At 46.0% G+C, this 27,188-nt stretch overlaps 1 protein-coding gene across 2 annotated transcripts in view; it reads right to left on the minus strand.

Annotated features, from left to right (window-relative positions):
- The window catches only part of ARHGEF3 (Rho guanine nucleotide exchange factor 3), a 265,843-nt gene extending 246,860 nt beyond the window's left edge, over window positions 1-18,983 (minus strand). Inside the window, exon 1 of one of the 2 annotated variants that reach the window (XM_054694777.1) lies at window positions 18,925-18,983. The gene's annotated coding sequence lies outside the window, so the exon portion shown is untranslated. Of the gene's footprint in view, window positions 1-18,667; window positions 18,691-18,924 lie in introns of those variants that run through there. The other variant, XM_054694790.1, reaches the window with a different exon arrangement.
- Between the last annotated feature and the right edge of the window lie 8,205 nt (window positions 18,984-27,188).

Below are 27,188 nucleotides of genomic sequence, written 5' to 3' on the forward strand. Positions count from 1 at the left end.
GTGATTGCCTGCACAAGGCCAGGAGGAGCACCACGATGGGAAAATCCAGGCTTTTCACTGGCTCTGTCTTCCTCCCCTCCAGGCTGCCCTGCCTGCAGACCACGTCCGTCTCCCCAGATTTCCTCCAAGGACACTGTCCCAATGTACTCCTCAGTAAGATAGTTTGCAACACACATAAAGCACACCAACCTGAGGTGTACAACTCAACAATGTCTCTAGATGCTCACACCCATGTGACCATCAGCCCCATCAAAATACAAAATATTTTCATCCCCCTAAAAGGTTTCCTCACACCCCTCCAGGAGGATGCCCTAGCCAAAGGCTTTTTTTTTTTTTTCCCCCACAGCAGAGTATATTCCATTGTGTGGGCAGACCACAGTGTGTGATGAGACCTTGTAAGATTTACTCTCTCAGCAATTCTCAAGCACGCCATAGAGTATGAACTACACTCCCATACTGTACATTGCAGGCCCCATCAACTCAATTTATTTTTTGTATGGTAGGGGTGGCTGGGGTGTGCTTTTAGCGTAAAGTTCCATCAGCTGTGACCACAAACTAGATACACAAAGTGAAACAATCTCCGTCACCCCAGGAGGAAGATTAGCTTCCCAGATACCCCCGTCCTTTACCTGGATCCTGCAGAAACATCTAATTACATCTCACCTTCTGTAGTCCAACAGAATGCAAGGTAAGGTCTCTATGTTTTAAGATACTCTGCATACAAATCTTATATTAAGTACTCTCATCTCACAGGAAGCTTCCATAACTTCCCATAAGTCTATTTTGACAACTGCATGGTCAAAATCTTTTTAAAATGCAAGGTGATTAATTAGGAATACACACAGGTACAATGTAAGGTAGCATCTGGCTATCAGATCTGCAGGGTGCCTACTCTCTGCACCTACAGGCGGGGAGTCAGGGAGGCCACGGGATGTAACCATAATTCCCACTGTCTTCATGCTCACACAGCCTGAGGAGAGGCCAACAAAAAGTGGGGGGGGGGGAGAGAAAATAAAAAGGGATAAATGCTAGGGGAAGGCCTCCCTTCTAACATTTGATCCAATATTTGAATATGGGAAGGAGTCAGCCCTCAAAAGAGAGAAGGTAAGTGTGGAGATTCCTCAACCTGCTAAAGATGGAGCTTCCATATGATCCAGCAATTCCCCTCCTAGTTATTTACCTGAAGGACACAGAATCATTAATTCAAATGGGCACCTGTATCCCTATGTTCATAGCAGCACTATTTACAATAGCTAAGCTCTGGAAACAACTCAAATGCCCAAAAATAGATGACTGGATCAAGAAGACGTGGTACATATACACCATGGAATATTACTCAGCAGTCAAAAAAGATAAACTCAAGCCATTTGCAGCAACATGGATGGAGCTGGAAGGGATCATGCTCAGCGAAATAAGGCAGAAAGAAAAAGAAAAATACAGGATGGTCTCACTCATAGCAGGAGTCTAGAAAACCTAAATAAGGGACCAGGAAAAAGACTAATCATAATAAAGTAAAAATCAAAATCAACAAGCAACTATAAACCAGAGACACAGTATGGGGGGATGGAGGGGAGGAGGGTATAGGGTAAAAATAAGGGGGGGGGTGGGAATTGTATGGGGAGTATAACCAAGATGAAAATGCATACATTGTATAAAAATAAAAAGTGATGTATAAAATACAAAAAAAAAAAGAGAGAGAGAGAGAGCAGGTTAAGAGCAGTCTGGATAGAATAGGAGGCATGGCACGGCAGTCTGGGAAAGAATAGGGGTTGGGATTTTCTGGAACATCCACAAGACCAGTAGGCATGACAGGGAGTGCAGGTAGGAAAACAGAGTTTCTCTAAGCAGAATCAAAATCCATGGAAGATATCTCCGCTAGCTTCTTGGACATGCATCACAAAAGCTCTTTGTCAGGTTGAAGGGCACTCAGTCAACAGATCTTTGAAATCCTTCTATCACAAGATAGTTCAGGCAAGCAAAGAATCACAATGATGCCTCTCAGCCTTGACTATACAGGCGTGTGCTCTCACGCACACACACCGCTTTGGTGCTACCTCAAGCTAAGGATTCCTAGTTATTCCTCTAATTCTGGATGGAATGGGGTCTCTACAGCAGACTTTGCTCCAGTGCTTGTGGCTTCTCAGCACTTATCCCAGCTACAACTTTACTTGCATTCACATGACTATTTGATTAGTATCTGTTTCCTGAATAAGTCTTGTCTGTTGACTCCAGAAGGGCCGGCTGTCAGCTTATCTTGCCCACCACAACCTCTCTTGGACCTAGGACATGGGCTGGTACCTGGTAAGATAATACAATCAATATTATATATTTTAACTTTTTTGACTCTAAAAGTTCAAACACTCACAAAAGTAGAAAGAATGTGCCTCTGCCCATCCTATAGTTTCAAAGCCATTCCTAATCTTATTTCTTCTCTACACCTTCCAGCAAAGTAAATCCCAGCCACCACACTAATGCACACTGGAATGTTTCCTGCTCTAATGGACGAGAAGTAGATGCTTCATTCTTTCACTCACTTTTTTTTTTTGCTATCAATACTCAATGGAGAAGTTGAGGAGGGGCCACTTAAATGAGTCCATTTTGTCACCAAGTTAGCAACTCTGATAAAATTTCAGAAGACAAGATTGAAACTATTTGGCCAAAATGAATTTCCTTTTCCCTATAGTGATGGGACTTTAATTTTTCAGGCTGGTCCTTATCAATGAGTCACATTCATCAGAAAGTGACTATAAAGCAAGGAAAGGGTACACATTTCCCACAATCTCTTTTGAATAAAAATCTTGAAAGAGTGCTTCTGTAAAACATAACAATGTGGCCTTAAACACACAGGCAAACACAGGAGACTTGGACACGCGCATTACCCACTTATTTCCTTGGGGCCATTTACATTACACCTGTTTGATCTACTATAACATGTGTGGTACCTAGATCCAAATGAGCCTGGTCTTTCTGAAATGCCATTACAGTTTTATAAACCTGGGAGAGACTGACCATGACTGGGACCCGCCCATGTCCAGCGCAGTGAGAGTTACTCAGTACATTGACTTTATTCAATGTCACCTATTCAAGAGCCTCAAGGGACCAATGGGACTGGTGAAATGACTGCCAATGCCACAAAGCATTCATATCTAATAATGCCCTTTTTATTATAAAATATACCTATTATCTATATTTTCCAACTTCTTTCATATACATAAGAAAAAACTATTAAAATTCTCTTTAAATCTCTGACCTAGAGATAAGTCACGTTTGGAAATGGAAACTTCCATGAATGTGTGTGTGCATGGGCAGGTGGGCTGCATGGGTCCCAGTTAGTTACAAGTCCAGGTTTATGAATTAGCAACAGGTTCAATTCTGACCCTACCCTTTGCAGCCTGTGTGGCCTTCAGGCTAGTGAACCAAGTTGCCAATAAGCTCATTTCCTCTTCTGTAAAGAGGCACTGACAAGAGTGGCTGACCGGAGATGAAGCGTAGAGAGCCCTGGGCCAGTGCAGCACACAGTGATTGCTCAGTCACCACCAGATTCTCCTGGAGCACCTTCCTGATGGCCTGCACAGGAAGTGAGTACACCTGCCTCCGATGTCAGCGAATGGGGTGGGTGTGTGCCTGGAGGAAGCTGCAGCGGCAGCAGCTTCTGAGTCATAGTCCGCCCCTCCCTGCCACATCCCTTTGTTTGCTGGGGGTTGGTCATGACGTACACAGGCTGTTGTCCCAGCCTGGGCCCGTGTGACCAGGGATGGGACTGAGCAGCCACAGTCACTAAGAACACTCTCCTTCCCTGTGGCCTGCTCCTGCTGCACCAGATCCCAACCTGTAATATCAGGTCTTAGAGGGACTCCTGGGCTCTGGGCGGGAGTTCACCCCATGTCAGCACCACTTCTTTTTCGGGTCTGTGTCTTATTCTGTTTGCTGTTTGTTTTACTGTGTGCTCCACTTTGATTTAACTTCAATCCGTAAAGAAAAAGTCTGGGAGACTAAGGTATTCACACCCATCACACCCTCTAACTCCTCTTACACATTTTTTAAATTGCGGTAAAATAGACATTATCTAAAATTTGCCATTTTAACTATTTTAGGTATTAATTCACTTGCATCAAGCACACTCACAACATTGTATAGTCCCCACCACTCCCATGTCTAGAAAGTTTTCATCATCCCAAACAGAAGGCCTGTACCATTAAATAATAATTCCCTTTTGCTCTCATCCCTCTGCCCCTAGTAACTTCTAGTTTACTTTCTGCCTCTGTGAATTTGCTTATTCTAGGTACCTCCAATAAGTGGAATCATACAATACTTCTCCATATGTGTCTGGCTTCTTTCACTTAGCATAATTTTTCCCAGGTTCATCCATGCTGTAGCATGTGCCAGAAGTTCCTTCCTTCCTATGACTGAATACCAGCCCATTGTATGGATATACCACACTTGTCTATCCATTCATCTGCCAGTGAACACTTGGCTTATTCCCACATTTTGACTCTTGTAAATAATGCTGCTATAACTATGGCGTGCAAGTCCCTGTCTGAGTTCAAGCTTTCAATTCTTTCAGGCACATGCTAAGAGAGAGAAATTGCTGGGCTATGTGGCTTAACTGTTCAACTCCTCTTACACGTTTAAGAATCTGGTATAATTCAGCAGCCACCACAGCCGTGCTCAGGGCCACTTTCTCTCTGTTACCCACTGTCCTAAAGACATTCTGTGAGCTAACACATTCACCCTCAAAACAATTCCCTGAAATGGGGTACAATTATTTTCAGTGCCATTTTACAGACAAAGAAACAGAGGACTGCTACCTCAGGCTGCAGAGCCAGCATCAGAACTTGGGCAGAGGATGTTTTCACAATGTTTCTCCAATGATGACCAAATTATTGAGCTGCTCTGCGTATGTGCATTCTTTCCTGAATGTCTCACTCGATCTCTTAGTCAAGTCTTTAATATCTTTCCTTGCTCTGGACTAAAAACAACTAAAAAGAGGGAGTCAAGGAGATGTTCCTCCACAGGGCTGAGTTAGTTTACACACTGCTTGCAGCGCGAGATCCAGCCCCATCAATGTCGTTGAAAGGGGAACTTGTTGGAAGGATATCAGGGCAGTTTAGTCAAGTGACTGCATCAAAGAGGATGTGCTCAGCCCTCTCCTTGAGTTGTCACTCCACACTCTGAGGCCCTGCCCTTACTGCTCTGGGCCCAGGTGCCTCTGAGTATCTTCTCTGCAGCTTGAGTGAATTAGGATGACCTAAGTGGGAGGAGGCCACAGCCTGGCAAGGCGCTAGAGTCTGCTGCACTGGGCAGTTATCACAGCCCGAGGCTGGGAGCCAGGTTGGGTGCAGCCTGGGCCATGACCCCCACCAGGCTCAGAGAAATGGGGCTTCCTAGCAGAAGAGGAGAGGGAGGCAGGGCAATCACCAGCAAAAACAGGTAAAATGTGTAATCTAGAGTAATCAAAATCTGGAAGCTTCCCAAGAGTACTGAACAAGGTTAAATAAAGTTGCTACATCCATTCAATGAAATATTATGTAACTATATAACAAGCAATAATCATGGAGACTATGTAACACCTTTTTTTTTTTTTAAGATTCTCATTCAGGAATGTCTGGAAGGAAAAGATAAAACACACAAACATATGTTAACATTTTTTGTTTTAAGATTTATTTTTATACAAGAACTGGGGTACAAGCCAGAGGTGCAGGAGGGTGAGAGTACTCACCAGACACAGAGTGGGGAGAATAGGCTGACACATGCAAGACACTGCTGAGGGGAGCAGCGGGCGAGACAGGAGAGGTCTGCCATGTTAGGTGGGGTGCTCTCTGGCTGGCCGGGGATCGAACTCGTGCTGCAGAGGCTGCAGATTGCTTTATAGTGCAGTGCTTAACCCCTTGTGCCACCAGGGAGGCCCCACTAAAAAGCTTTTGTACCATGAAAAAAACCACCACCAAAATAAAAAGGCAACTTACAGTCTGGGATAAGACATTTACACATCACATGTCTGACAAGGAGTTAATTCCCAAAATACATAAAGAACTCATACAACCCAACAACAACAACAACAAAAACTCAGTCAAAAAGGGGCAAAAGACCAAAATAGGCACTTCTCCAAAGAAGACATTCAGATGGCCTACAGGCACATGAAAAAAATGTTCAACATCACTTATTATGAGGGAAATGCAAATCAAAACCACCATGAGGCACCACCTCACCCCTGTGAAAATGGCCCATATCAAAAAAGACTGGAAATGGGCTTCCCTGGTGGTGCAAGGGGTTAAGTCTCAGCAATATGAAGCTATCACCAGCCACTGCAGCTAGAGTTCCCCGGCCAGGAAGCTAACCCACATGGCTCTGTAGATCTCTCCTGCCTCCCTTCAGCAGTGTATTTCAGTCAATCTGCCTTTCTGCTCCCCACTCTGTCCCTGGTGAATCCTCTCACCCCCTGCACCTCTGGCCTACTCCCCAGCTCTTGTATGCATAAATAAATAAATCATTTAAAAAAAAAGACTAGAGAAAACAAATGTTGGCAAGGATATAGAGAAAAAGGAATATTCATCCGCTGTTGGTGGGCATGCAATTTGCTGCAGCCTCTGTGAAAAGATATGGGGATTCCTCAAACAAATAAAAATGAAGGGCCTCTCTGGTGGCACAGAGGGTTGAGCACAGCTCTCTGAAGCTGTCCACAGCCTCTGCAGTGCGGGTTGGATTCCTAGCTGGCCAGGGAGCAACCTACATGGCGCGGTAGACCTCTCCTGCCTCGCCCGCTGCTCCCCTCAGCAGTGTCTTCGGTATGGCTGCCTGTTCTGCTCCCCACTCTCTCTGGTGAATTTTCTCACCCTCCTGTGCCTCTGACCTGTACCCCAGTTCTTGTGTAAATAAATAAATCTTTAAAAAATTATTAGTGCTCTTCCTATTTAAAATAAATAAATAAATAAATAAATAAATAAAAATAAAAGATGAACTAGTGTCTTTGGGGACAAAAAGGATCATAAAGTGATTATGCTAAGTGAAATAAACAAGAATTCAAAAGACAGATACTGATGGTTTCACTTATTTGTGGAATATAAATAACCAAAGAAAACAAACTGACAAAATTTAGCAAAAATAATTCTTAGACTCTGAGAAAAATATACTGGTTACCAGAGGGGATGGAGAAAGAAGGTGGTGTTAGAGGAGGGAAGGTGGTAGGACGCTGGAGCTTTGCACATAATGCAGGTGTGAAGTGGCACTCCCCAAATTATACATTATGTAAATTATTGACACAATAAAATTTGAGGAAAAAATGGGTCACAACCAAAAACAAGTATGAAAAGCTAAATTCCACCCCATACTTAAGTGCTCAGTGAAATTTGGTAGCACCCTCATTACCTCACGTTAAAAGATAATGTTAAATTTTTTATTAGCATAATAAAATAGAACGAACATCGGTTGCCATTCTGCAACTCGTTGCTACAGTGCTGCTTGAGTCACTCCCTAAAGTCACTCGCCAACTCTCTTCTCAAAGGACTCAGGTGGTCATTTCAGTATTTTCTGAGTCACCATTCTGGTCAAGGATTAGTGAGGCCCTGCCCAGCCCAGAACGCACGAAATGTTAGTGATTTACTAAGAAAATCACTTGAGTTTGCAAGACTGTACAAGGCTTTTAAAATTAAAGCCATGCTGGAGCGAAACAGTCCCCCACCCCCTTGGGAAATGTGTCACACAAGGTTACACAAGGTCAGTCAGCCAAGCTGCACCTTCTGAATGGGACTGGGCGAAAACCACAGCCTGAGCCTCAGCCCTGTAACACGCTTCCTTGTTTGAGGGTTCAGTTACATCACTGTGTTTTCCCCCTAACTTTCCACACACACAGATTCCTCACTAAAGAATGGAAATAAAACTACAAATTGCCTGTTCTCACAGTTCAGGTAAAGAGAACCTGCCAAGCTGAAGGTATATCTCAAAATCATTTCTATTACATATAACTTCTCTCCGGAAACAAGCTAAAATCTTCGTCCCCAATTAATGCTTTCTTTTTCGGAAGCAGTGAGAAACGACTCCAACCATTCTCCCTCTCACACGCACACACGTTAGCAGTGTGTTTGTTGAAAATGGAGCTCTTTGCCCCACTGAGAATAAAGTGAGGTGTGAGGAGATTTGCAGTTTCCAAGGTAGTTTCTTTCCCACGTTGTTCCTTAAGTTTGGAAAGCCAGGTTCTTATTGAGATAAATGTAGGTGCTTCACTTTTTCTTTCTTCTTCCCTGCGAATACAATCCTAGGCTTGAGGCAAAGGATTACATCTGGAACGCATAAGTGCTTGCTGGGGTGTAAACCACACTTTTAATATGTGATATCATTTTTTTTTATTTTTTTGTTCCATTGTTCAAACTCTGCCAGTGACTTGGTGTGGGTGGAGGGCAAACATTGACTTAGCAGCACAACCCTTTCCTTAAATAAAACCCCGGCTCTGAGCCTAGTAGGTAAAACAAGTTAAAATGAAACCTCACTCCAATATCTGCTACCACCTGCTAAATGGGGTGCCTCCAGGGCTGTGCGCCTCCCCATTTCTCACCACACTTCTCAAGGCAGGAGGCAGAGAAGTGTGGGAGGACCTTAGGGGTCTCTGTGATGCCCTCAGAATACAGGGAAGTCAGGGCTGCCGAGGTTTCATCAGCGGCAGATACACTCCCATCTCACAACTTCAGGAACTGAGTATTTTATCCAAGGTCTCCAGTCTTAGATTAGACACCACACAACATGGTGTCACTTTCTTCAACAGGGAAAGCAGAAAAGCACTGACATCCTGCATCTTTATCTGTGCAGCCTGAAGGATGGCCCTGTGAGTCTGCTTGGCAGATTCAATGACTAGGAGTTGAGTGAGGCAAAAAGTCCTTCAGTATCTGGGCCTAATATTGTTAAGATGGCAAAACTGCCCACTGGCCTACAGATTCAACACAAATAATCCCTCTCAAAATCTTAGTTGTCTTTTTTGCAGAAATTGATAATCTGAACTAAAATTCACATGGGGACCCAGAATAGCCAAAAAGGTCATGAAAAAGGAGAGCGCACACTTCTCAATTTCATAGCTTACTACAAAACTATAGTACACAAGACAGATTAGACAGTAGTACCGGCATAAGAATATATAGAGAGCTCGGTAGGACAGAATTGAAGGTGCACAAATACACACATTTGTGGCCAAGTCATTTTGCACGAGGTTGTCAACACAACTCAACAGGAAAAATATAGTAATTTAAGTAAATGTTGCTAGGACAACAGGATACCCATATGCAAAAGAATGAAGATGGAACATCCCCTGCCTCACACCACCTACAAAAAATAACTCAAAATGGATCAAAGACCTCAATATAAGAGCTAAAACTATTAAGCTCTTAGGAGAAAACTTAAGCATAAATCTTCATAACCTTGGATTAGGCGAAAGATAGATATGACACCAAAAGCACAAGTTAACACAAGAAAAAAAAGATGAATTGGACTTCACCAAAATCAAAACCTTATGCTTCAAAAGATATCACCAAGAGAGGGAGAAGACACTTCATAGGATGGGAGAATATATTTGAAAATCATCTATCTAAGCAGAGGCTGAATCTAGAATATATAAAGACCATTCACAATGTAAAAAGACAACTCCTAGACAAACCTAGATGACTTTGAGTGCAGTGATGCTTACTTAGATACAACACCAAAGACACAATCTACAAAAGAAATAATTTATAGGGCCTCCCTGGTGGCACAAGGGGTTAAGACACAACCTATGAAGCTATCCGCAGCCACTGCAGCATGAGTTCGATCCCCGGCCAGGGTGCTGACCCACATAGTGCAGCAGACCCCTCCTGTCTGTCCTGCTGCTCCCCTCAGCTGTGTATTTCAGTCTGCCTGTTCTGTTCCTTACACTGTCTCTGGTGAATCCTCTCACCCCCCACATCTCTGGCCTGTACCCCAGTTCTTGTATGCATAAATAAATCTTTTTTAAAAAAAGAAATAATTGATAAACTGGACTTCATCAAAAACTTCTGCTCTGCAGTACACAATAGCAAAAGAATTAGAAGAAAAGCCACAGAGAAAATATTTCAAAAGACATAGATGATAAAGGATACTTAACCAAAACATGCAAAGAACCCTTCAAACCCAACAATAAGAAAACAATCTAAATTTTAAAATGGGCCATCTCCTAATTTATATGACTCACAAAAATTAATAGGAAATGGATTAAACACGTAAATGTAAGACCTGAAATCATGAAAGGTCTAGGAAAAAATAGGGAAAAAGCTCCTTTGCCTGGGTTATGGGAATGATTTTTTAGATATGACATCTAAGGTGAAAGCAATAAAATAAAAAAATTAACAAGTTGACTATGTCAACCTAAAAAGCTTCTGCACAGCAAAAGAAATAATCAACAAAGTAAAAAAAACCAGCCACAGAATGGGAAACATACATGCAAACTATATTTCTGATAGGGATTAATATTCAAAATGTATCCGGAATCACGCAATAATGAAAAAAAAAACCCCACAAATAAGTCCATTAAAAATGGGTAAAAGATCTGAATATTTTTCCAAAGAAGACATATGATTGGCCAACAGGTATGTGAAAAGATGCTCGGTATCACCAATCACTGTCAAAAGCAGAGTGAGGTGTCATTTTCCATCTAGAATGGTCACGTCTGAAAAAAGGAAAAAAAATTCTGGTGGGAACATGGAGAAAGAGAAACTCCTGTGCACTGTGAACTGTACAGTCACCATGCTATGGAAAACAACACTGAGGATGCTCCAAAAATTAAAAATAGAACTATATGATGCAACAGTTCCACTTCTGGAAATATACCCAAAGGAAATGAAAACAGTAACTTGAAAAGACATCTGCATCTCCATGTTCACAGCAGTACTATTCACAAGAGCAAGGACATGGAAACAACCTAGGTGTCCATCAGTAAATGAATGGATTTAAAAATTGTGGCAAACACACACATACACAGAGGAATACTATTCAGCCACACACCAAAAAAAAAAAAAAAAAAAAAAACCTTAGGCAATTCTGTCATTTTTAACAGTATAAATGGTCCTTGAGGATATTACGATAAGTGATGTAAGTCAGAGAGAGAAAAACAAATACTGTATGATCTTACTTATATATATGTGGAATCTAAAACAAGCAAAAAACCAAGATCATAGAAAAAAAGATCAGATTTGTGGTTACCAGAGGCAGGGATTGGGAGTGTGGGAACTGGATGGTGGTAATTAAAAGGTTCAAACTTCCAGTTACTTGATAAATGTGGGGGGTGATGGGTAGACGATGATGATTATAGTTAACACTACTGAATGATACACATGAGAGTAAAAATCCTAAGCGCTCTCATCACTAGGAAAGTTTTTTTCTTTTTCTTTGTATTATTATATGAAATGATGGATGCTAATTCAGTTTATTGTGATTATCATTTCACAATGTATATTTCAAACTATTATGCTATATACATTAAACTTACATGGTGATATTTTTCAGTTACATCTCAATAAAACTGAGAGGGAGGGGGTAAAATGGGCCTAAGACCTTTAACAGATACTTCACTGGGAAAACAGACACATGGAAAATAAGCACATATTATAAAGGTGTTCCACATCATATATCACCAGCCATAACAGGACGTGGAGAACCTTACATGCCTATTACAAAGGAAAAGAAAGCAACCTGAGAAGGCTACATATTGTAAGATTCCAACTGTATGACATTCTGGAAAAGACAAAAATATGGAAACAATAAAAGATTGGTGGTTGTGCTGGAGGTGGGGTAGGAGATGAACAGGTGGCATTCAGAGGATTTTTAGGGCAGTGAAAATATTCTGTATGATATTATGATGGATAGATGCCATTATACATTGGTCCACTTTGAAAGTACACCACCAAGGGCCTCCCCGGTGGCGCAGCGGTTGAGCGCTGGGTTGCGAAGCTGCCCGCGGCCTCTGCGGCGCCGGTTCGATCCCCGGCTGCTCCCCGGCCACCGGAGGAGGGTCCCACATGGCGCGCAGACCTCTCCTGCCGCCCGCTGCTCCCCTCAGCAGTGTACTTCGGTCCTTCTGCCTGCTCTGCTCCCCGCTCTGGCTCTGGTGAATTCTCTCGCCCTCCCGCGCTTCTGACTGTACCCAGTGCATGTATAAACAAAACAAACAAAGAAACCAGCAAACAAATAAATAAAGCATGCCTCTATAAAAAAAAAAAAAAAAAAAAAAAAAGAAAGTACACCACCAAGAGTACACCCCTGAGTAAACTATGAACTTTGGATGATTATGATGTGTCCATGGACGTTCATCCTTGGTTAAAAATGTAACGTTCTGTTGAGTGATGTTGATAATGGGGCAGGCTATGTATGTGTGGGCACAGGGGGTGTAGGAGAAATCCCTGTCCCTTTATCTCAGTTTTACTGTAAATCTAAAATTGCTCTGAAAAATAAAGTCATTTAAAAAAAGGTATTCATCACCATTAGTCATCGGGGAAATGAAAATCAAAACCACAACGAGATATCACTTCATATGCCTGAGGATAGCAATAATTAAAAAGATGGACAAAACAAGTCAAAGTGGGGAATACTGCTAGTGGGGTCACAAAAGGTTACACACAGCCCCTCTTGAAAAGAGTTTGGCAGTTCCTCAAGATGTTCAATTACAGTTACCATATGACCTGCAGTTCCACTACTAAATGTCTGCCCAAGAGAATGTTTCCATACAAACTTGTATGCTCTTCCCCGGGGAGAGGACTGAGCCAGGGCAGGTAAAAAGAGAGATGTGTGTGGACAAGGAAAGCTCTCTAGGACCAACAGCTAAATGGGAAAAAAATCAGTTGGCGGATAATTCATATAAAACATTATATGAGGTTTAAAAGATACTTGCAGGTACAAATACCTGTATATAAAAATATATGAGAAATGCAGTCACCTGATCATAAGTGCTGTCTCTGGAAGTAAGCCTGGGAGGGGGAGATGAAGTTTCATTTTTTATCCTAAAACTGCTGACTTGTTTGCATGTGTGCATTTTAAGAACACATGGGGGATTTCTTGTGCAAAGGAGCATTTCTTTTTTCAAATCAAAAGAGAAGGAAAGAAGGAAGAGGTCACTGGAGTTGGTCTAAAGGTCTAAAAGTAGACAAGAGCAAGAGAACATTCCAAGTTGTGGGAACAATTTGGGCAAAAGTGTGAAAGTGGAAAAGTCTCTGGGGATCTGGGGCACATGATGTTCAGCCCCGTTAGTGGGCCTGGCAGGTAACATGGGGGAGGATGAGGCTGAAGATGAATAAGAGCAGTCAGCTGAAGCAGCCAGGGTTGGGGGCCCAGGGGTCAATAAAGGTGACCCTGCAGGCCAGGGGCTGGGGGGGATTGGAATGAGAGGACAGTGGTGAGGATGGTGGGCTGTGGCTGAGCATGTCTTGGTAGTGTTTTAGACAAGGTCTTGTCTCACAATAAACTGACCTCCAACTAATTCCATTATTCCAATAATATGATCATCTTAATAAGATCATCTTCAAAAAGGATAGCTCCAGTCTTGGTGAAGTCTCCAAGTCAGAATGCTGAGCACACCTCAGCAGTGGAGTAACCTGGCCCAATCCTAAGTCACCAGGTAAAAACCACAGCCAGCCCTTCCTGCAGGTGAGTTGAGACAAGACAAGCACTGCAAAGTGCAGTATTTTTTCATTTAATCCCACAGCAAACCTAGGAGGCCGTGCCTGTCCCCATTCACAGACAAGGAAACTGAAGCTCAAAGAGCTTAGGCACCTTGTCCAAGGTCACAGCATTAGAAACACTGGAGTTGAAAGTAGAACATAGGGCCCCAACCACCACCTCTAGAGTTTTAAGATATCTCACTTTGTGTCAAAGCCAACCAGAGTGCTGGATACTGCAGCTTCCAGGAAAATATTAATAAGCACGGCATGGAAATGAATTCACAGCTTGGAACGGCAGGAACCGCAAATCTCCACACATAAAATTACCAATGTGGGCTGAAAGTGGAACCCCTTGTGGGGACAAGGAATGGAGTTGACCTGCTAAATAACTAACTTGGTCCTCAGCTCACGGAGACGGTCAAGGCACCAAAATGCCTCCTCCATTCTTTTCCAGCTCTGGCCAAGGGCCCCTCTCGTTCTGGAACATTCTGATTCTGGGTTTTGTTTTGGAACATTCTGGTTTTGACTTGGGCCCCATTCCAGTTCTGCCCTGACTTGTAAGTCTACCTTGGAAAAGTCAGGACGTACCTGGGAAAGGAAGGCAATGCTCTCCTTGGTCGAGGACTCCCAGAGACCTCGGGGCAGCTGCCTAACTTCCCAACAAACCCTTATCATGCCAGGGATTGAGCATTTGGTTGGAAGTAGCCTCTGCCCTCCAAGAGCTGATTTCTTGGGGTGTAAACTGAAGCAAAGCCTGGCAGAAATATTTAAAAGCTTCCATCTTTCTTGACATTGCTGAATAAATCTGCTGGGAAGATTGTATCATCTCTCCTGATACGATTTATCAGAGCCCCAGGAAGACACATAGCTCAAAAGCTCTTCATAAACCTCAATTTCCTGGTCTAGAAGAAAAGGGTACTAAGGGGGTCTGTGCCAAAGGATGGCTGCAGGGATTATATAAGGAAACGGGGGCAGAGTCTAAAAGTACAAGGCACTGCCATTCACATCAGTTGGCATTTACTGAGGGCTGCAATGTCAGTTCCTGTGCCACTGCATACTTCAACACATACACCAACATACACCAACACACACCAACATACACCATACAACATACACTAACACACACCATACAACATACAACACACACACCAACACATACACACTGCTAATACAATAAAAATCTTGGATCATTTGAGATCCAGTAACTCTTTATCTGGGTCTTTGCACATGCTCTTCTCTCCTTCCATCCCATCACACCCTCTAGCAAGGGTGACTTGAGGTCACCCATTCCACTCTCTTCTTAGACCTCACTTTCTTAGACTTCACTTAGAAACCTCACTGTCACACTTCCTTCATTACCATGTTAAGTAACATCAGCTGATCAGTGGATCAACCAATCAATGAATCATGTATAGGTCCACAATCCTATACATATTTATCTCTTCCTTTTTTCCATCAAAACTCTGCTTTAACTACTTTCCTTCTAGAAATGGTTCCCTCTAGGTGAGCAGGTAGATGTCACCAAATGACACCAAAAAGGAAGGAGTCCATGGCCAGGGCAAGTGGAGTGAGGGGAATTTTACCACGTGTAGGGCTGTAATTCCAGCAGTGTCCCCCAGGTTCATGATCAGTGCCCAGGTGCAATTTCAGAAAACATTAGCACCCCAGCTCCCTCCCCATCTGCAGGGGAACATATGAGCTTTCTGGTTGACCATGAAAGCACACAATGCCAAGATCTTTTTCCAGCCACCTGCTAGCAACTGGGGAGGAAGCAAAAAAAGCTCTGTCCACACTGCTTCTTTTCCCTACCTTTTCCCCAGTGAGACAGACTATGTCCAGGGCCCTAGAGCTGACTGACCACACTGGTTTCACAACTCAGTTCCATATGCATGGGATGGTCTTCCCTCAGATAGCTACATGGTGTTCCTTCGTTCATCCAGGTTTCCACTCAAATGCTATTTCCTCAGAGAGAACTACCATGACTTAAATCAGCTGTGCCTCCATCCCAATCTTTCTGGATCCCCTTCTCCAGTTCACCTTCATTACGCTAGTCATACTGCCAGCATATTAGAGATCTTATTGTCTATTGTCCATTTCCACCACTGGGACATAAACTCCACAAGGGAGAGATGCTGTTGGTTTTCTTGACTACTGGGTGGCCAGTGTCAGAGTCCCCCCTCCTAAAAGATTCTTGAATAAATAAAGCAAATAAGCTAAGCTGTTCAGGCACATGTGCCAATGTGGCTTCAACTATAATCTTCCTCATTCTTTTCTTTTTTAAGAAAAAAGTATATCCACTTTCATTATTGAATGGTTTTCCCTAAAGGAAGCAGAACTTATCTCCAAACCTCTCTACAGCAGACCCCGCTCCAGCCATCAAAATGGTGATCTCCCATGCAGAATCTTGAACTGACTCAATCAATCAGAAGCATACATAAAAACATTTCATTGTCACTTCAGTTTAACCTGTACATGCAAAGTAATATGAATCAGACAATATTTGTAAGACAATGGGTCAAGGATTAACTTTAAAATATAGCCAGGGTCACAATTAATAAATTGACTATAGAATGAATCAGAAAAACCTGGAGAAAGAACAAAAGAGTGGAAGAAACAGAGCCCCAACTCTCACACCCCCTCACCCCCACCCCATTCAACCCCGTGGCCCAATGTAGTTTACAGAGAATGGAACAATACAGAACTTGGCTTTAAGATCTCTGAACGACAGTCTTTTTTTTCTCTTGATGCCTTTGCCTCAGCACCCTCTGATGACATCAGCGACCCTGGTGATGGCGGAGAAGTAGAGGAGGCTCACTGGGTGGATAGTGACAGATGGCAGGTGACCAGCCACCTCACAGACCAGAAAGACTGGAGTGAGACATGCCAAAGCCTGGGGCCACACTTAGTCCTCATCAGAGGGATACAGGGCTACATCTGATTCTCTCGCCTCACATCTTTCCTCCTGTCACTGCAGAATTCAAGCTCAGGTTAAACAACAACTAGGAAGAGAGGTTGCAGAGGTGATTTAAACAGCAGATTGAAGTGTGTGAACTTTTTAAAGGTCACTTTCAACCCAGAGCTCCCGACCAACAGTCAGTCCCTTTGCATTTCACGAATCTTGAAAGTCCCCCAGCCTCACCTCACTGCACTCAATAGACACTTATTCATCCTGTCACTGAGGGACACTTACTAAGCATCTGCTGTGTGGCAGAGGCCAGAGCTCAGTGGTGCACAGGGCAGTGTCTACTACCTCTTGGATTCTACATTCCCCTGGGTGGGTACAGACAATAAACCCATAAAAAGATACATCAATGAGACCATTTCAGGTAAGGTCTGTGAATAAAATAGAGCAGAAGAATGTGACAGAAACTGATGATGGAATGGCTGCTTTAGACAGAGAGGTTTGGGAAGACTTCTCTACAAAAGAAATACCTGAGCTCACGGGCAAGTTAGTGCCAGGCATGAGAATGATGGATTAGTGCTCAGCAGAGGGAAGAGCATGGACAAAGGCCTGAGAATCCTCCTGATAACTTGCGCTCAAATGTTCATGAATTGCATCTCATCCTAAAGGCCAGCAGGCCTTTTCCCATGGCCTTTCCCCAATGGAACTTATCAGATTTTCTCCAGGGATCTCCCTGGTGTCTCAAGGGGTTAAGAACCGCACTATGAAGCAGTCAGCAGCTTCTGCAGCAGAAGTGCGATCCGCCGCCAGCCAGGGAGCAACCCATATAGGGCAGCAGATCTCTCCTGCCTCACCCGCTGCTTTCCTCAGGAGTGTATTTCGTCAGTCTGCCTGTTCTGTTCCCCGCTCTGTCTCTGGTGACTGTCTCTGGTGAATCCTCTCACCCTGCCACGCATCTGGCCTGTACTGGGTTCTTGTATAAATAAATAAATCTAAAAAAAAAAAAAAATTCCCAGGTGAGTCCTTGACAAAGGTCAAGGTCACCAAAGCTCATGTCTACTCTCATTCTGTGATACATTTTGCACATACCCGTGAACCATACCAAGTGTTACTGCAAAGCCCAAGTGTTTCAGAGCTGAAGGGGGCACTGTAGCAACTGTGTAAATAATTCAGGTGCTTAGAAGCTGAAGGAGCAGGCGCCTGCCCACCCACACTACCCGGTAGCTAAGAAAGGGGCCGCCCTGTCCACAGGTGGCAGCCATCGTAGCAATTACGAAAGCAGGAACACCTGTGCAACATACCTGCACCAGGCACTATTTTAAGAACTCTAACCCTACATGGCCAGGAAAGGCTTGTGCTACTATCATCCCCGTCTCACACCAGAAAACTGAGGAATTGAGAGGCGAAGAACTTGCCCGAGATCACACAGCTAAGACAAAGATGTAGCAGAGCTTCCAGCCCCAGGGAGGAAAGCGGTTCCACCGGGGTAGCATGAAATGCTTAAAAGTAGGATTCTGCCGGGACACCCAGGACAACGACAGTTTGGCAGATCTCACACCCCTGCACAGTGCTGCACGCAAGCACAGTGCTGCACTAAATGAAGCAAGAGTCCTCTAGGAACAAGTTGCTCGCATCAGCGATGGTCAAGCTCACGTGAGGCGGCCAGCCGTGCAAGCACAGCTCTTCCTCGCGCAAACCCCGAGGGAACCTGCTTGCACCCCGCTGGGTCGACTTCACCATCAGAAACGCTCGCCGAGCTCTCGCCCTCGGGTCTCTGGCTCCCGGGCACAGAGATTCACCTTAACCCTCCTTGCTCGGCGCCCTCGCCTCTATCTTGGGATCCTTGGCCGCAAAGTATAAAAGATGCAGCCGCCAGCACAAGGGCCCGGGAGGGCCCGAAACCCGGGCCGCAGCCCCGAACGATTAAACCGGGGTTCGCTGCCGAGAAGTGACCGGCGACGCGAGCCCCGACTAACAGCAGCCGACGCGACGCGCAGCGGCGGGCGCCCCCCACGGTGGGGAAGACCCTGGGGGGTGAGGGTAGTTGCAAGGGGCCCCGCTGCGGGACAGGTGGCGCCTCCTTCCCCGGAAGTGTCCCCAAGAACTTTGCCCCAAGAGTTACCGGGGGACCCGGGTGTCCAGTGGGAGCGGTGGCCACCCGCGGCCGGCGGTGCCCGGCCACCTGCGCCGCGCCCGGGACCCCGGAGCGCGCCCCCGAGCGCACAGAGCCCGCGGCGGCTCGGAGGCAGGGCTGGGGGTCCAGCTTGCGGATGGCGAGGTCAGGCAGGGGAGGGGACAGTCCGGGGTGTCTAAGTGGGGTGTGCGGCCCCGCAGGGTGGAGCGCAGGGGCGGGGTTCCCAGCCGGCGGGCGGCACTCACCTCCTAGCCCCGCGCTGATCCGCGGGACGGAGCCGGAGAGCGCCGGGCTCCGCGGCCGCGGCGGGTGCAGGGGCGGCTCCCTCGGGCTGGGCGGGGCCGGGGGCGGGGAGGCCGGGCGGGCCCGGCGGGCGGGAGGCGGGCCGGGACCCCCGCGCGCGCTCTAGCGGGTGGCCGGGTCCCGGGACGTGGTCGCGCCGGCCACTGCCAGGCCGTCCCGCCGCCCTCCGCCCTGCCGGGGTCCCGAGAAGGCGAGGACGGAAGGCGAGAGGAGGCGCCCGCTGGTCCCCGAGCATCCCCCGCCACCTAAACCGGACTCGGGGATCTTCTACCTGAACGCGCGCGGGGACCCGGGCCACACCCCGCTCCCGAGCCTGCGGCTTCCTCCGCGGAGACGGCGCCGCGGGCTCCCCGGGGTGCCTCGTGGAACAGGTATCCGAGCGCGAGGGGGTGTGGGGCCTTCGAGCCAGGGATGCCCGGGCTGCCCTGGCGGGCGGGGGTCAGGGCTGGGCGTGGAGCCCCGCCCGCACCGGGAGGTTTGACCTTGGACTTGTCGGCGCTTGCCCTAGCCTCGCGTTCCTCCACTTTGGGGGTGAGAATGAGCGCGAATTATAAACTGCACTAATCCCTGCACTTTTCTCTGGAATCGCGGGCTGTGAACAGACCCTAAGTCTGAAAGAAGGGAGTTTGGAAATCTAAAAACTTTCTCAGGGGAGAAAAAAGCGCAGGGTCTATGGGGATGGTCCACGGGTGAACTGGGGGTGGGAATTTTGCGGGGAATGCACAGTGATGGAGATGATATAAATAAAATATATATACTAAAACAGTAAAGCAATTTTCTGCTTTCATTCATTCACTCAACAACCTATTCTCAGGACCTCATAAAAAGGAATAAAGAATGGCCTGGACTGTAGGCTCTGATAAAAATTAATTCATGATTTGCTTTCATGCGCCAGGTGTGCATTTTAGGTGATTGATCCACCTAAACTTTCACAGCACGTTTAAGGTGTCGAGGCAGTGTGAGTCCACTTCTCAGGCGAAGCAATTGAAGCATAGAGGAAGGAACACAGCCCCAGGTCAGAGGAAGCCATCAGCCTAAGTAGGGCTTGGCTACTGCCAGGCTGACCTTGCAGTTAAGTGGCAGGTCCCGTGCTCTGGTTGTACTCCTCACTCTCTCCACCTGGGTGAGGGCTGACTGCCCTCCCCCATCCTCCCTCACACCCTTACCTATTAGAGGGTGTGAGGAGGCCATCCGGGTGCCGCCATGTTGGTGTTCCAGCCCAAGACCCCATAACCAATACCAGGTGTTCAGAACTTGCTCTGACTAAGCTGAGGTTCTTTTTGTCATTATTGCAAGCACATGGTCTCCTAGACTGGGTGGCCTCTTCCTGGCCCCCTGCCCACCTGGACCAGAAACGGAGCATCTTGAACCAAGCAACTTTCATTCCAACAGCTACAATTTCATTCCACTAATCTCATAGGGGTTTCCTTGGCCTCAAACCCAGTGCCTGGTGACCTATCGGTTTCCTGCTCAAGGAACATACACGCTCCAGGCCCCATTCCCAAGGCCAAGACCTATATTCAGACCCCAAGACCTCAACTTTTCCCCTCAAACCACTTTTGTTACTCTCCTCCATTCTATCGAAGGTATCTAGCACAGTCAGCCATGTTTATTAAGCAGCAATATTTTTACTTCCTCACTAACTGGCGCTTCAGACCCCAACCCAACACGTGGTATTCTACCCAGTCATCCTTGTCAAAAGTTTTATTTCCATTAGATTCAGTGTGACCATGATTTGAGAGTCTTCTACAAGATACTCTGTGGAAGGCTCTGGGGAACAGCAGTGACTGTCACCCAGACAGACACACTCCATATCACAGAGCTCACAGTGATCTGGGAACAGTCAGACATCAGGTGATCAGGGAGCAGGAGGTGGGGAGACATACTGGAGGAGCCCTGGCCTAGATTTGGGGCATAGGGAGGCTGAGCCCTGACCTCGCTGAGGAACAAGTGGCTGAAAGGTGCAGGGAACAGGAGGTGTGCAAGCCCATGGCACACTTCTGGAAGTCATTGGAGAGGGGCCAAGGTTAGGCACCAGACCTCGACCACTGTAAGGCAGGCCAAGGTGATGGGAGCCTCCTAACTGTGGATTGAGGAACCAGCGCAGTGGGTAAAAGTCCCACGGACACAGCAAAGGTAATGTGCATTTTTTATTACTAATGATGAACTCCTGAACTTCCTCTTTTGTAATGGAGGATTTCCAGAAGTCAGAACAGATGTGCAAATAGGATATGTGGATTAAAACATTTGTTTATTTATTTATTTATGTTAGTGAAAAGAAATTTCGACACCTTTTGGGTTTGGGTGTTTTTTTCTTTCCAAAGATTTATTTATTTATGCATACAAGAACTGGGGCACAGGCCAGAGGTGTGGAGGGTAAGAGGATTCACCAGAGACAGAGTGGGGAGCTGAACAGGCAGACTGACTGAAAATACTGCTGAGGGGAGCAGCAGGCAAGGCAGGAGAGGTCTGCTGCACCGTATGGGTATCTCCCTGGCCGACTGGAGATCAAACTCATGTTGCAGAGGTTGTGACAGCTTCATAGAGCTGTGACTAACCGCTTGGGCCACCAGGGAGGCCTAGGTTTGGGTGTTTTTTTTGGAGGGGTGGGGATTTGGCCTTTTTTTAAACATCCTTGTTTATTTTTTCACAGTATAGGATTTCTCCCCTCAGGTTCAATGACCATAGTAAAACAAATCAGTTTAATCTCGCAAGGGTTTATATGGAGCACTCAGCCTCTCCCATTTGTGCCGTATAACCATGCTTGGCCTTTCAGGAAGCAGGGAGGGGACTTGGTTCCTGGACTCAAGAGTCTGTTGGGGGAAGATGATACACTTAAAGGAAGCCCTTTGGGGCCTCCCTGGTGGCGCAGCGGTTGAGCGCTGGGTTGCGAAGCTGCCCGCGGCCTCTCGGCGCCGGTTCGATCCCCGGCTGCTCCCCGGCCACCGGAGGAGGGTCCCACATGGCGCGCAGACCTCTCCTGCCGCCCGCTGCTCCCCTCAGCAGTGTACTTCGGTCCTTCTGCCTGCTCTGCTCCCCGCTCTGGCTCTGGTGAATTCTCTCGCCCTCCCGCGCTTCTGACTGTACCCAGTGCTTGTATAAACAAACAAATAAATAAAAAAATAAAACATGCCTCCATTAAAAAAAAAAAAAGGAAGCACTTTGTTAGGAGTTAAGGGGATAAGCAGAAAACCTGGGTTTCTATCCTTGGAGTTTTTTTTTTTTTTTTTTTTTTTATTTATTTATTTATTTATACACGCACTGGGTACAGTCAGAAGCACGGGAGGGTGAGAGAATTCACCAGAGCCAGAGCGGGGAGCAGAGCAGGCAGAAGGACCGAAGCACACACACACTGCTGAGGGGAGCAACGGGCGGCAGGACAGGTCTGCGCGCCATGCGGGACCCTCCTCCGGTGGCCCGGGAGCAGCCGGGGATGGAACTGGCGCTGTAGAGGCTGCCGGCAGCTTCGCAACCCAGCGCTCAACCCCTGCGCCACCGGGGAGGCCCTCTATCCTTGGAGTTTAAATACTGGTGAAGTGGCTAGAAGACATTGACAACTGCCCTTTCTCTTTTAAACAGTTCATGAGGGCTGTCTTGAACTCAGCTCCAGTTCTTCTAACTCTGCAAGACAGGATGGAATGGAACAGGGCAGGCACCTCACTAAATTGTCACCTCACTAAAACTGAAAAAACTGAGGTGGATGCCCCACATGGCCTGGCACCAGGCAGGAAGCAACAGCAAAAGCCTGGGCTGGCACCCCAGTAGCATGCTAGGCAAAAGCAACCTGTATGAAGGTACTTCCAAGATCAAGGCCAAGGGTGAAGCACTGACTGCCAGCTCCAGCCAACAAATTACCCCCCATGGTCCTTGAACACTTACTGTCATGTGTGACTATACATTTAAAACTGTAGAAAATACTGAGGTATACAGACGAAGATAAAACCCACCCAAACCTCACCACCCAGCAATCATCACTGTTAATTTGTATTATTTTCCATTTAACACATTGTGAGTCTTCCTTTGTCATGAAATAGTCTATAATGTGGTTGTGAAGGGCCACTTGCTGGTCTGTTGTATGAACATACCCCCTTTTTATTATCAATCCCAAGTGGTTCTTGGGTTGTTCCTCATTGCTCAGTATCAGGGGTAACACTGAGTTATGACAACATTTGCACAATACACTTTGATGCCTATTTCTGGTTATTTTCTAAAGACAAAACTGTAAAAGGGGACTTACTGGAAGGGTCATCCAATGCTTCTGGCTGTCATAATTGGACACACATACAGACACCCCTCCCCACCTTCTTTTTTGCTTGTAAAGGTGTGGCACACCCAGTTCATAAAACACTAATCTGGTGCAGTCCTCACCCAGGAGACAATGGTGCCAGCACAAGGATTAAGGTATTGGCCTTATTGTTCAGACCCAAGCAATGCTCTGCAAATAGCCTTCTTTAAATAAGTCTTCTTTGAAAACAAGCACTTTGTGTGCTTATAATCTGGGTGAGAAGAAAGCATGAAAGGTGAAGCTGGGTGGTGGAGTGGACACACAGGGACTTTGGAGTAGGAAATATCTGAGCGCAAATCCAACCTGAGCCATGCCCAGAAGGTGGGACATTAGCTAAGCCCTGAAGCCCCACTGGGCGGATGTGATGAGCTCAGGCAAGGGTGTGGGGCTAGGCACAGTGGCAGGCATCCAACTCACGTGGGTGATTCTGATACATGTCAGTAACCACCCTGTCTATGGGAATCTATTAATCTACTCTGGAGACAGAACCCGCATGGGGGCCTGATCCCAATTTGCAAAGGAAGGAATAGATGCACTTTTCTCCTCCAGCAAGCCTTTTAGAGTTTACTTTAACTAGTACTGCTTACCTTGATGACAATTGAGATAAATATTAATGTTTTGAACACTTGGCCATGTACCAGGCACCCTTCCACCTTCTTATCCTCACAAGGGTCCCATAAGATAGGAACATTTTTAGCCCCTCTGACAGATGAGGAAACTGAGGACCAGGCGATGACATCTGCCCCCGTGACAGGTCAGTGAAAGCCTGGAGTCACAAACTGGTTAAAGTAGAACCTTTTCCTCCGAAAGGCACACAGCCTGCTCTCAAAAAATAACCACTCTAGTGGACAAGAGGGCCAGCCACATGTCACACAAGCTCAGCTAAGTGCTTCTGAGGGCATGCATCAGAGCATAGATCTTGGTGAACAGTGGCCCAGGAAAGTGACTGAAAAAGAGGGTGGAGATAGACTGTTTCAGGCAGAATGAAACAGCACATGCAAAAGCCCTGGGGCAGGAAAACAGGAATGAGGAATCTGAAAAGAAAATGAGTATGGCCACAAAGGAAAAAGGGACAGAGTGCTCTGTCGGAGGCTAGGTAAGAACTTTGGAGTCTACCTGAGGGCCAACAGCAGGGAGTGACATCTGCTCAAGTAGTCATCTCCCATAGAGACCACTGTCAGCAGCCCGGTGGAACTGAATCCTCCAGGAGAAAAGGATTCTACTTCAGTTAACTAGCCCATCTGCTACCCAGGCCAGGGCTGAGGGAGACATTTGGGCAGGGCTGTCTCACTTTATAAGTAACACCGCTTAACCTCCCATAGAGGACCACATCTCACAGAGAAGCTTAGCTCGTGCCAGGCTCTGTACCAGGAACTCTACCTGGTCTCACACTCAAGTCTCACATTGGTCCTGTCAGATATTGAACTATTATTTGCTTTTCAGATGGGACAACTAAATCCTAACCAGGTCAAGTCACATGTCCAGGGTCATACAGAAAGTGGCAGACAGATATCTAAGTTCTGGATGGCTGAGACAAAAGTCCTGCTTTAATCACAATGATTTTATAAAAAAAAGTCTTACCAATAATGATGTACAATTATACCCACATGTGCAGTTTCTTCAGCTACTCTTCAGGTACCCAAACAAGGAAGGGCCTGACTATGTGTTCTGTCCCCAGCCAGGTTCTAGCCTTCTTCACTGTGAGTTCTCCATCCTCTAGGCCTTCCCAGCCTACTGGGGAATCTCTGTGGCTTGTCTTAAACCTAACATCTGCCCACTCCCTGCAATGTTTCCAACCAGCGAGAGTGGCAAAGACCTGGCAGGCCAGTCTCGTCCTGGCAACCATTACTAGACTATTACACCAATGGTCTAATAGTATAGCATAGTAATTACTAGACTATTAGCCCCAATTTTTAAAAAGTAGAAAATTCTTGAACATGCTCTAGAGAAACAATCCCTGCCTTTGTTCTCATCTAGTGGGGCATGGTCCCTGACATAGGGATCTTGAAGCATCAAGCCCAGAAAAGTGTCTTAGGGCTAAACTGTCACCAGGAAAAAGAAACCTGGTGAATGTGTATGGCACCACAACTGGCACCACAGGCTGTAAGCTCAACCACTAAGAATCCCATAGTTAGTCTTAATTCTGCTGGGCACACGCCTCCCCACCCCAACTAACTCCCCGTCTTCCTAGACCACCACCAACTAGTCAGATGGGTGATAAAGAGGCTTCATCTTAGCATCTGACAAAGTCTTTGAGCTGAAGCTCCTATGAACTAGGGGCAGCGGCCAGACACCCCTCTCCTTACAGCTCCCAAAGAGCCGGAGACCTGCTCCTCCACAGAATAACAGTCACTATAGGCCAAGAGCCTAGCAATTTCTGAGAAAGCTACCTGCTTAGCTTATTATCTGTAGTCTGATTCAACAAAAGCAAAATTTTAAAAAATTTCCCATTAAAGCCAACAAAGGGAAGCTGGTCTTTGCTACCTCTTAAGTTTGCGTTTCTAAAACAACTAAGTAAAACCAGTGGTGAGGTCCCACAAGTGTCACAAAGAACCCTGCAAAAAGATTCTGCTTTCTAAAACCAGGGTAAAAATTAAAACTGCTCATGCTATCCACAGAGGATTTCTCTCTCCCTAACCCCCAAACTAACAAAGTACTATTGAAACTTTTTTTTCCTAAAGAAGCTATTCACAGCTTCCTCTTTTTTTTTTTTAAGATTTATTTTTTTATTTATGCATACAAGAGCTGGCGCACAGGCCAGAGGTGTGGGGGGCGAGAGGATTCACCAGAGACAGACCGGGGAAAAAACAGGCAGATTGATCAAAGTACACTGCTGAAGGGAGCAGCGGGCAAGTCAGGAGAGGTTTGCTGCACCATGTGGGTTGCTCCCTGGCTGGCCGGGGGATGGAACTCGTGCTGCAGAGGCTGCAGACAGCTCCACGGGCTGCATCTTAACCCCTTGTATCACCAGGGAGGCCCATAACTTTTATTTAATGAAAGGAAGTGAAAGAAGAATTCACTTCCTATAGTATCTGCCTAGTCAGATTCTTAAAATGAGTCCTTTTAGATTCATTTGCTGAAACTCTGAGTCAAATTTACTGTCAATATTTGAACTGAGAAGGGAACAAGTCACCATAATTGCTAGTCAAGGCTCTGTCTCCTGCCTTGTTGAGCTATGTTGAGAGATAATGTAGCCTAGTGATTAGGAGTGAGGATGCCTCCATTAGACACCTGAATCTCAGTGCTATCAAGTCTGTGTCCTCAGCAAAGCCTCCGAATCTCAAAAATGAGGATGCTAATATACCTTGCATTGGGTTGCAGTGCAAGACATAGAGCCTCTGCCAGAACTAGCCATGCCAACATTGAAAAGCTGCCTGTCATCACCTCCTCTCTGCCCCAACTAATGTTATAGGAAACTTCCCCATTGCCTTTGACCATGCAAGGACACTCACATGTCCACCTCTGCTTGGGTGGTTAGACTTTATCAAGTGGGTACATGAACTTGCAAGTAAGGTTTGCCTTAGCTCATGTCCCGGCTCTGTCACCAGCCAGCTGTGAGGTCAGACGTCAGTGACAGCCGGTTTCCTCACCTGCAATATGATGGTAAAAATTACCCAGTGTGTAACTATGAAGATGAGATAGTGTTACATATATATAAAGAACCTGGAAATCCAAGGTTGGCTTCCAGAAATTAGGAGAAATGGCAGAGGGTACAGGAGAGAACTCAACAGGCAAAACGACTAGCAGTATCCTGGGTGAACATGAACAGGGAGAAGGAAAGATATGCCAAGGGCAGGAGGCAAGGATTTAACAACTTTCCTCATTTGGGCAGTCAACAGTACTTCACTCTTCAAAAGAAACAAATGAGTAAACAAGGAAACCGCAATTTTTAAAATTATATGTCCCCAAGACCCAAGACCC

Source organism: Talpa occidentalis, unplaced genomic scaffold (assembly GCF_014898055.3).
Source record: "Talpa occidentalis isolate TD23 unplaced genomic scaffold, MPIMG_talOcc4v2.1 talOcc4.10, whole genome shotgun sequence".
In the NCBI taxonomy this organism is placed as follows: Eukaryota; Metazoa; Chordata; class Mammalia; order Eulipotyphla; family Talpidae; genus Talpa; species Talpa occidentalis.